This window comes from Apis florea, unplaced genomic scaffold, assembly GCF_048593485.1.
Source record: "Apis florea isolate Af1SG1 unplaced genomic scaffold, ASM4859348v1 contig_3367_pilon, whole genome shotgun sequence".
Lineage (NCBI taxonomy): Eukaryota > Metazoa > Arthropoda > Insecta > Hymenoptera > Apidae > Apis > Apis florea.
The window spans coordinates 2,337,421-2,348,204 of NW_028256746.1; positions in this window are offsets into that span (position 1 = coordinate 2,337,421).

Below are 10,784 nucleotides of genomic sequence, written 5' to 3' on the forward strand. Positions count from 1 at the left end.
TTTGTTTTTTATTTACACTATATAACTTATAACTTTTGTTTGTTTATGTTTCTTTTAAAAATGAAATCATAATATTATATTTTTTTCATAATTTGAAATGAAATAATTTAATTTTAAATTTCATAATTTTAATCATAAGTTCATAAAATATAAATAATGCATAAAAAAAATTTAAAAAGAATAATTCAATTTAGAAAAATAAATTATAAATTATTTTTACATATTATTTAAATTCATATATTTCAAAATATTTTAAATTAATTACAAATAAGAAATATTTATAATATAATATATATGAAGTAATATTTATTACATACCTTTTTGTTGCCATTATTTATTTCGAAGAAAAATAAGAGGATTGCGGAGATACGTGAACACGAAAGATATTATTTATTTATAATTTATGAGGACAAACAAGTAAATTTACATAGGAAGGACACTTTGAGTAAAACACATTTGCTAAGTCATTATCATGCTTAACATAAAAAAGGAAACTAATCGAAGTCTAATCACCAGCCTTGCTGATATAGTCTTTCACCGAACGGCCATAAAACGGCGCCATAAAACAATCTAATTAGAATTATGAAACATTTTCGAAGCGAAAGCACGATAATTATATGCATTTTTCGTTACTAATCATACTAACACTAATCTTTCGTCGATTTGTAGCGAAAAATAAAGGACTTATAACGTGATCTTCAAATGGACACTAAACATCCCTATTTCTTTATCTCTCGTCCTTTCGCTCGCTCGCTCGCTCGTTTTCTCTCGCGCTCTCTTTTGTTCTCATTTTATTTATTCAATCGCTTTTTTTCTTTCACTTTCAATTCCACTATACGTAATCTATAATAGCGTCATAGTAAACTAGTAAGGTACAAACAGGAGTTTTATACATGGTTTTTACGAGAGAATACATTAAGCTCAGGTCTTATTTCTACTTTTACGAAAACATGGTCCTGTATGTGTCCAACTTTGCGCGAGAAATATTTCATTTGAAATTCTCCGATGAATCCTTTCTATCATTTCATGAAAGAGTGAATAGAAATCGACGGAAATCGGCGCGAGTTTAATAATATAATTTTAGACACGCACGCAAGACAAACTTCATAAAGTTTGTTCGAAGATGCTGATACAAAATATGCAAAATAAAAGCCGAAAAACATCTTAATACATAATATTATAGAAACTTTGACGATAGATGTCGATCGGACAACTACAATTTATCTAATTATAATGATAACGAGAATACGAAAATCCATTGCTCGTTTCGAAATTAAATATATTACATTAATCTGTATGTTGTCCATTCGATTTGTTTAGTGAAAATGGTTGACGTTGTTTTACTTTGGGAATTTAACTTAAAATTAATATCGATATATAATTTTTGACATCGAAATTAATATTTTATTTATTGAGCAAGGGTCTAAAACATTCTTTCTTCTTCTCAACTAGCGAAACTAAGGCTATGACATTCATATAAACGATTATTTGTGCACGCTGCTTCGAAGATTTGCATATCTTTGCGATGAAAAATTACTTAACTGAAAGAGAGCTGGCATTTTTCGTAAAATCGAAAAAAAGAAGAAAAATAAAAAAAAAATCAAATTTTTAAAACTAAAAAAAAAAAAACCAATTATGAAAATAATTAATAATAATATTCGAATTTAATCAGAATAAAATTAGTACCCAATTTCTTAAAACGAGATTACAAATATTTTTCATTTTAGTCGAAAGTATTTTTTCTAATATTTTTTATCAAAATCTTATTAAGTATATTTTATACAATCAATGCTAGTATTTTCTAAAATATAATATTACTATTTAATTATTCTTTCAGAAAAATAACATCGCAAAGAAAAACTTTTAAATATCAAAATCAATTCATTTTACATTATATATTGCAATATTATAGTTAACAATTTCTTTTAAAAATAGCATTTATTCCTTGAATTTAATTTAATATAAAAAAGTATAAAGAAACAATACAAGGAAGAGAGGAAAAGGGAGATTCGTAAAACAATCGGCATCGCAGATATTATTTTAGTCCATACAAAAATTACTAATCTGCATACGTATTAGAGAATTTGAGTCTTTTTTCTTCGAAGCAGGTACATCACAGTTATACAGTTTTTTTAGCGACTGGGTTCTCTATCTAATCGTAGTTACGCCTTACAGCCTTACAGCCTAATATCATAATTTACCCGTGTCGGGTACAATAGGTACAGTATTATTGACAATCATTAAGACGGATCCTACTATTTAAGTATAATTAGGTACATTTTGTGCAAGGTAATCGTTGTGTGACAGAATATAGGACAAGTGGCTATGCACTCAAACGACTGAAGCGTCTTTATAAAATGATGCCATTTCTCTCTCTCTCTCTCTCTCTCTCTCTCTCTCTCTCTCTCTCTCTCTCTCTCTCTCTTTCCTTCTTTCATGTGTACATATACATTTTGCCTTTTTTCTTTTCTTAAATCTTACTATTCATTTCATTTTTTGGGTATTCCTTCTTTCATGTTCCTTCATTATAAGCAGTAATTGTTCATTTCTCCCGAAAGACAAAAGAAACAAGAGGATCCGACTCGTCCGGTGTATAAAGTATATAAAGGTTTCTACCACAGCCCATTTAACGATATATCATTCATATATATATAATATATATATGTATATAATATATATTATTGTTATATTATCATATATACGTATCATTAATACGATTCGTAGTGTACATTGAAACGTAACATATATAATATATATATAAAAAACACTAAGAACGACAGTTAATTTTCTTTCCTTCTCTTATACGTCCAAACTTACACATCTACCATGTTATTTGTTTCATCTTTTCTTTTTCTTTTCTTTCGCATCATTATCATCATCATCATCATCATCATCATCATCTCTCTCTCTCTCTCTCTCTCTCTCTCTCTCTCTCTCTCTCTCTCTCTCTCTCTCTGCCCTCTTTCGTGACTACACATATACATTATGTTTATCCGAAAAAATTGTACGATTCACGTAATCACGGTAAACATCTATTCACTGGCGCTTAAGTTAAAGGATGCCGAAGAATTCTCTTGTCTAAATGTCGAAGAAAGGGCTAATAAGAAAACGTTTTTTTTTAAAGTCCTTAAAAGTTCTCTCTGGTTTGGATTGTCGATTCATTCAGTTTCACTTGAGAATAATTAGTGCGGTTTTGGGTTATCAACGTTGTAAAATCACAGCCCAAAAACATCGAAGAAGTTGAACAAACGAACAAGCTAGAGAATCGATTAGACACGATTCGACCCGCCAATTTAATTATTGCCGTTACCTTAGCTTCGATTCGAACAACCCTTTTTTTTCATTTTGTCACGAGCAAATGAATATATAATACGAAAGAAATATAATTCCAAATATAAGCGGAAAAAAAAAAAAAAAAAAATAACGATGCGAGAGCAAAAAGCGAATGCGTTGGTTTTAAAGATTGGTCGAATTTCTTTTTCTTTTTTTTCTTTCTTTTTAATATTTATGAGCTATTTCAAAATTGTAGCGTTGAAGGTTTCAATGGTATAATTTTAGGTTTTAAACTTTATTGAATATATGCAAAAAAGAAAGAAAAAAGAAAAGAAAAAAGAAATACATAAGTGGAAATGACAAATTTTATAAAATTTGCTGAAAAATTATTTCTTTATATAATATGAAAATATTCGGATTTACTTTATTAAATAATACTAAAAAAATACCACATTAACTAAAAACATTTTTCATTTGAAATTTAATTAAATATCTGAGAAATTCTGAGGAATTCAAATAAGAAATTTATAATGGAATTTTAATAAAAATTACTTTTATTGTACCATTGTTCCATTTTCGTCCCATACAACGCTTGCACTTCAAGCGGCGAGCGCTAATCGAGAATCATCGTTTGGTCTAAAACACGATGACGAATCTCGGTTAATGATTTTTTTATTATCTTTTTTTTTCCGGCAGTATATATTTTATCGCGATTAATCTCTTGACAGGAGTTTTTCTTTTATTTAAAAAACAGTCGAAGAGTAACGCAATGTTAATACGAGTTAAGCGTAACGAATATAAAAATTCATTCGAGTATAGGCAAACGTATACGATCGCTTGCGAAAAAACGACGACAAAAGTGATTTTTTTTCTTTTTTCAATTCATATCTTGCAATTCGGTGGCACTGTCATAAATAACGCATTTACACGAATTATAATGTTATTTGTAAAAAATTATTTTGTGCAATTTACAGAAGGTGCAAGCTACCGTCGTTTCTTTTCAAGAATTTCTACAGTCTTGTGTGAGTGTGTGTGTGTATGTTGTGTGTGTATGTGTGTGTGTGAATGTATAACGTTCTGCACGCATAATGCGTTAAAATGATGCACATCGAGACGCATAGTCACTTATGATTTGAGCACTATTTTTTTTTTTCATTAATTGTTTTTTTGTTTTACCATCTTTGTTCAATCATTCCTATATTATTCACCGTTATGTAACTCTCTTTCTAGTTTAATTTCATCCGCGATATTATCTTATACACCATGATATTTTGTTTGCTTAAAATTTGATACACATGGACGCAATGTTAATGTTCAGTCAAATTTTAAGCACCACGCGAAATAGGAGGATTATTTAAGTAATAATGCCCTGAAAACGTCAACCTAATCGTCCAGGGCATATACATAGATACATTACAAAGCATACATCTCTGTTTTGCGATCGAACGTCATGGCAAAATATGTCCCAAAGGGTTCATTCGTCCTTATCTCTCTGCGCATGATCGGCGAGAATCGCGCGGGAAGTTTAAAATTCGATGACGATTATTCGAGATCGAATAATAAATCATCTCCCCGCGTATATGTATGTATACAAACGCGTGAGCAAACAATTAGATCGGAAATATACTGCACTTGTTACATACTTATTTCTTTCATGGCAAGTGGTGTATGATTAATACTACGCGAGCAGAGTGTAATCTTGATAGCACGCGAATTCCGAAGATTTTGCGATATGTTTGAAATATGATAAAATTGGCAACCGAGTTTTGAATTTCGGTTAATTCCATTAATAAGCAATGATAGACTAGTAATCGAGTGAAGTTTTACACATTTCAAAAAGATCATTTAGATTATTATGCGAAAGATCATTCTTTCTTTATAGAAATAACGTGCAAAAGTTTTCGAGCAGACAGATTTACATGAATTTTCTCAGATTTGAAGATTAACAAAATTTTTTACTTACTATTTTAAATATAATAATTGCGAAAGTTCTCAAAATAGATGGACGTAATTTTTTTTTAATCAGAACGAAAAGAAATAAAAAGTTTCTTAAAAAAGCATTTAAATCAATATGTTTATGAATAAATAAAATAATCTATTCAGCTTGAAAACTTTTTTACACTATTGTACGTTGCCGAATCGACGTTTAAAACTAAAATAGCTAATTTTTTTTCTTTACAAAAGTCGATATCGGACTTAAAATTCTGCCAAAGCATTTAAAAATATAAAGAGTATATAAGTAGAAATGAAAAGCGCGAGTTTTTCGCTTCGATTCAAATGAGGGAAAATAAGAGAACCAAAAATTGAATTGAAATTGTTGATCATGAAACTTTTACATCGTACATCATCGAAGAATTTTCTCTGTTAAAATCTCGAAACTGTACATCTGTAAAAGTATTCAAAACTTACGCGACAAGTTTTCTAAGACCGAACTCGCATTCTCTCTTTATTTCTCTCCCTATCTCTCTCGTTTCTACCTTGATCATTATTTATTGAACAATTATGTTTCAGTAAGAAAAACTAATCGAACTTCGAAATACTACTAAAGAAACGCACACGAATTATAGCTGGTTCTTTACAAATTACGTCCTCAATCAAATTTACTAACCGACAACCGCAAAAACGGCAAAGAAATCCCCAATTTGGATTTCGATCACGCTTTCTCGTCGAGCTTTCATTCGGATGCAAAATCACTGCATCCACCATTGCATTTCTACATCCCAGTGTTCCAACCTATGTTAAATAATTATTGTAACGCGATCGTTGTATAGTATTTGGTATTTAATGGTCCGCAAACCAAGCAGTATTCCCCTCGCAACGTCGATGTTTACTTAGATTTTTTATTTTATTTATTTATTTATTATTTTTTTTTGTTTAATTTCTCGATAATAGTCGGCCATTGTTGACTCGTTACCCTGAAGTTTGCAAAGCTATTTTTGTTTCTTTTTTTTTTTGTTTCTTTTTTTTTTTTTTTTTTTCCCTCTTTACTTTCTGCGGTAAAACGATTGTCTTCTTATGAACAAATAAATTTATGCGTATAAGTAAGTATATGACGGCCATGAGATCACACTTCTTTATCGTTCAATGAGGCGATCTCGAAGGATCTCGGCAATTCTTTCCGATCAATGAATATCGTATCTCGTAATCATTCTTCTAACTTTCTTTTACATAATTATTAAAAAATATTGCAAAATACGTATTTCACGTAAGCTATTCAAAAGATAAAAAAAAATAGCAGTGACAAAGAGTAAAGCGATTATATAATTGAGAGTATTAGATTATCAAGAATATATCGATTCTTCCTTCTGGAACGTTTAATTTTCATTCCGTTACTACGAAGTAGTAAAAAAAAAAAAAAAAACCAGGAATACGAAGAACATCCCAAGAATTGTTTTTAAACCGTTCATGATTCAACGTGCATGGAATAATTTTCTTTTTCAAACGAACGAGATACAATTTATCGGTCGCTTTATTATCGCCCGCATTTTCATCGATTCGATCTCCTCGAGATTGTCAAGATCCTCTGTCTGGCACCACGAAAAAATATTGATCAGGGCAAGCAATTCTGCATTCACGATTATATCCTCTCTTTCGGTTGCATTTCCCTGAGAACTTTCAGCCTGCGACCTCGATTATTCGCTGGACACTTCTAAACATCGGCGAACAACACGTTGCTTTTATTTTTTTTTCTATTTTTTTCCCGTTTTTTTTTTCATTTTTTCATATATGTATATGTATATATATATATATATTTTTTTTTTATCATTTTTTTTAGACACCAAAGCGTATATACCGATCGTTTGCGACATTCGATCGCTGAATTTGATTGAGGATCCACAGCGATCCATAATTTACTAGCGGCGAAAGCGAACAATCCTGCACGTTCTAACCGATATACATATAATTTTATATCATTTATGCGATTATGGATACGATTGTGTCCATTATTTTTTTTTTTTTTTTTTTTTTGTTTTCTATTTGTCCATCATATATTATATATACATGTATATTATGCAGAGATAGTATTTCGCAATAGTAGCTTGAAAAGCTTTGAGAAAACGTGAAATCGAAAAATTCGTTTCTTTTTGATAATAATACGTTGGAACGTGTCGGGATGAAATATTATTTATTTACGTGAAAAGCATCGCTAAACTAGAGAACATTCTAGAAGATTACTATGCAAACGAAATATCCCTCGTCAACGCGTTCAAAAAGAAGAAAGAAACGAATTTTCTGAATCGTTCTCCGTTCACCATTTAGCCCCGACCCCATAGACAAGGAGATATAATTATTCGTTTCCATTAAATCTATTAATAGTTGTGATATCTTTCTTAACGATACGAACGATTTTTAACGATTGCATTTTAATAATTTTTTTTTTTTAATTTTTCTTCTAAACGTGAAACAAGCGGAATAATGTTGATCATAAACCTACTGGCAAGATATCGCTGATAGTTATCGTTAATCATCGATATGTGACCATGTGTTACGGTATATAAACAACGTTAAACTAATTGTCGTCTAATGATCGGAAGAAAAATAAATAATAATATTTCGACTATATAATTATATCTAATAAATTAGGTAAAAAACAATCAATAGGAAAAAAAAAAAAAAACAGGAATTAGAACAGGAAGTTTTCAATCTCAAAAAAATTGAAAAACTCTCTTCCCTTTTATGTTCACTGTCCTTCAATCAACGAGAACGAATATTATTTCATTTTAACGCATTTCTTTGATGGTTGCAAAAAAGAAAAAAAATTAATTACAAACCGATCAAAAACATATAATATAGTATAATAATATACTATTGAGTGTAATTCACGGCATTAATGCAAATATTAAATTCTTAAGCTAAATTCACTAAAGAGGAATAAACAAAATAAAAAGGGAGAAGGAAAAAAAATTCATAGACAAGAAAATCAAAAAGAATGAAAATGAAACCAAGAGAAATCACTGGCGATACGCGTAAATATAATTATACCGCGTAATTTCATTTTTCTTTTAAAACTTTCTCGCTGGAAGGAGCGTCAATCGAAAATCACTAGAAGTATTTACAATTAAAAGCATCGCTCTCCATCGACACGTATCATTGGAATAACGTTGCACTATACGTATCTAGGATTAGCTGAAAATTATTTGCTAAAAATTTGAACTAGGCAATTGTTTTTCTAGTCGTCACCTATAAAGTCTCAAATAATGAGAGGTGCATCAACGAGTAAATAATTATCGTCGTATCAGCGAAAAAATAATGAATCTCGCCAGAGGTTTAACATCGAATATTAAATAATATCTAAAATTTGTATTCCTATCAAATTTCTCTAAAGTGCCATCACCGGCAATTTCGAATTTCACAAATCTTCCTTTCCTTGTACACGCATACAAATAATCTATATTTATCTAAATGTATCTAATCGTCTTCTTTCGACATTTTACTACGAATAATTCACGTAAATGTTTACATATATGTATATGTACGTGTAATATGTATTTATTTACTATCATCTTTCGATTACTTCGTTCGCGACATCACTCGCTTATTCTTTTCTTCTTTGTCGAATCTTTGCAACACTAACCTATATTTAACACCGATGTGACTAAACTTTTTACTACACTTTGTTTCTAATCAGGAATTACAGATGTCTCTGCATCTCTTTGACTACAAACTTTCCTACGATCCTTGGCTTCTTTTCGTATCAGAAATATTTTAGCGTATAGCTTCTCGATAATTGTTCTCTCTCGACTCTGTTTTGCGAATCGATACTGATATTCGATGTTAATGTTTCACGAGCATTTCCGCGACCATAGATTCGTCGTCCAAGAATTAATAAGAGCTCGTCGATGTCTTTCGATAAATGGTATAACATCGTTATTTCAAGAAGTGAACGAACAATGAAATATAAGCGTTGAAATATTTCCATCGTCGCGGATTGAGCAGTTTTCGAGTCCATTTTTTTTCTCATCGTAAGATCTCACGTAAGACAAAGCTTCCTATATACAATCCAATTATTAGCTATACTTTAATAGTTATTAGTAGGAATCGATAAATGTCTTGTGCGACAACGTGTATTTCGGGTCTCAAGAGTCTGATACGATCGGGTGCAAGTTTCGAATGGAATCGATCGTATAATCGTTTAATAGAAACGTTTACGATTCGCTAAATAACGGCTTAATGTTATTATTTACTAAATTATTGACTGAAGATAGGAAGAGAGTGGCAAAAGCACGAACACTCGAATCCAGATTGCGAATTATAAGTACAGATTTGATTCATAGATATTTCTTAAGTGAATAAGTTTTCAGTTGATAGGCTAAAAATTTACTGTATCAGAAAAATATAAAAATATAAGAAAAAATAAAATTTGATTTGAAATAAAAAAACGAATAATTTTTCGTTGAAATTTGAATAATTTTGAAACATATTCCATTTCAACAGAGGCGAAAAAAAAAAGAGATTGTAAATAGTAGATAGAAATAAATATATATATAAATAATACAACTAAATTGAAGACAAATATTTTTTACTCACTTTCCATCGCGATTTCTCTCTATATCTTTATATTTTTATTTTGTATCAATTAGCAAATCAAATTTGTACCAATAATTCTGAAACAACCTGTTAATAACGCATAGGCCACTATATTTAACTAAATGTAATACTAAGACTAAATAAAAATTGCGAAGAAAGGAACAAATTTGTCCTCTCAGTCCCCCAAGCAATGGTATTGAGAAAACACGAAGGAACGAAAACGCGTGCGTGAATAATGCATATTTTAGAACAGACTTTCGATGAATTTTACGCGAATACGCAACTAGACCGCTAGAATCTTCTATTTTCACGTAAAATTAATTGATTCAACAATCTTTTAAAAAATCGTTAAATGGAACGTCGTTAAGTATTGAACATTATATCGTTACGAAGCGATTCTCGATCTTAAGAAGACTGATCGATCGAAAGAAACGATATTAAGATGACACAAATATATATCTCGATGAATGTAATACACCATGCGTATATCATAAAAACATTTTTTTTCTTAAACAGATTATTTTTTTTTTTTTTTTTTTTTTAATCTTAAATTTAATAGATCTTGAAGATCTTCAAGTGATCATCAATTTAATTCTCTTATATGGAAAATAATATTTTATGTGCTGGTACCATAATATGTTTTGGTAATCTTAAAGATTTTTTTAAGACATTCCAGCGTCTCAAGATCTTCGAATCTATTCAATTCAAAAGTTTTCGAAAAGTATTCGAAAGTTTCGATACTTCGAGCCGAATATTTGAAAAGCTTTTAGAAGAAAGCGAATTAATTATCTAACTCTTAGTTTATCCTAATATCTATAATCTTCTATATCTTGTTGTAACATTCTTTTTTTTTTTTTTTTTTTTTTTACCAAATATCAAAGAAAGTTATACCGGTATATTAATACAGAAACTTCGATAAAGCTAGTCATTTTAACACTAACATTACGTTCTCGAATACTATATTATCTACTTACAACTTTTTT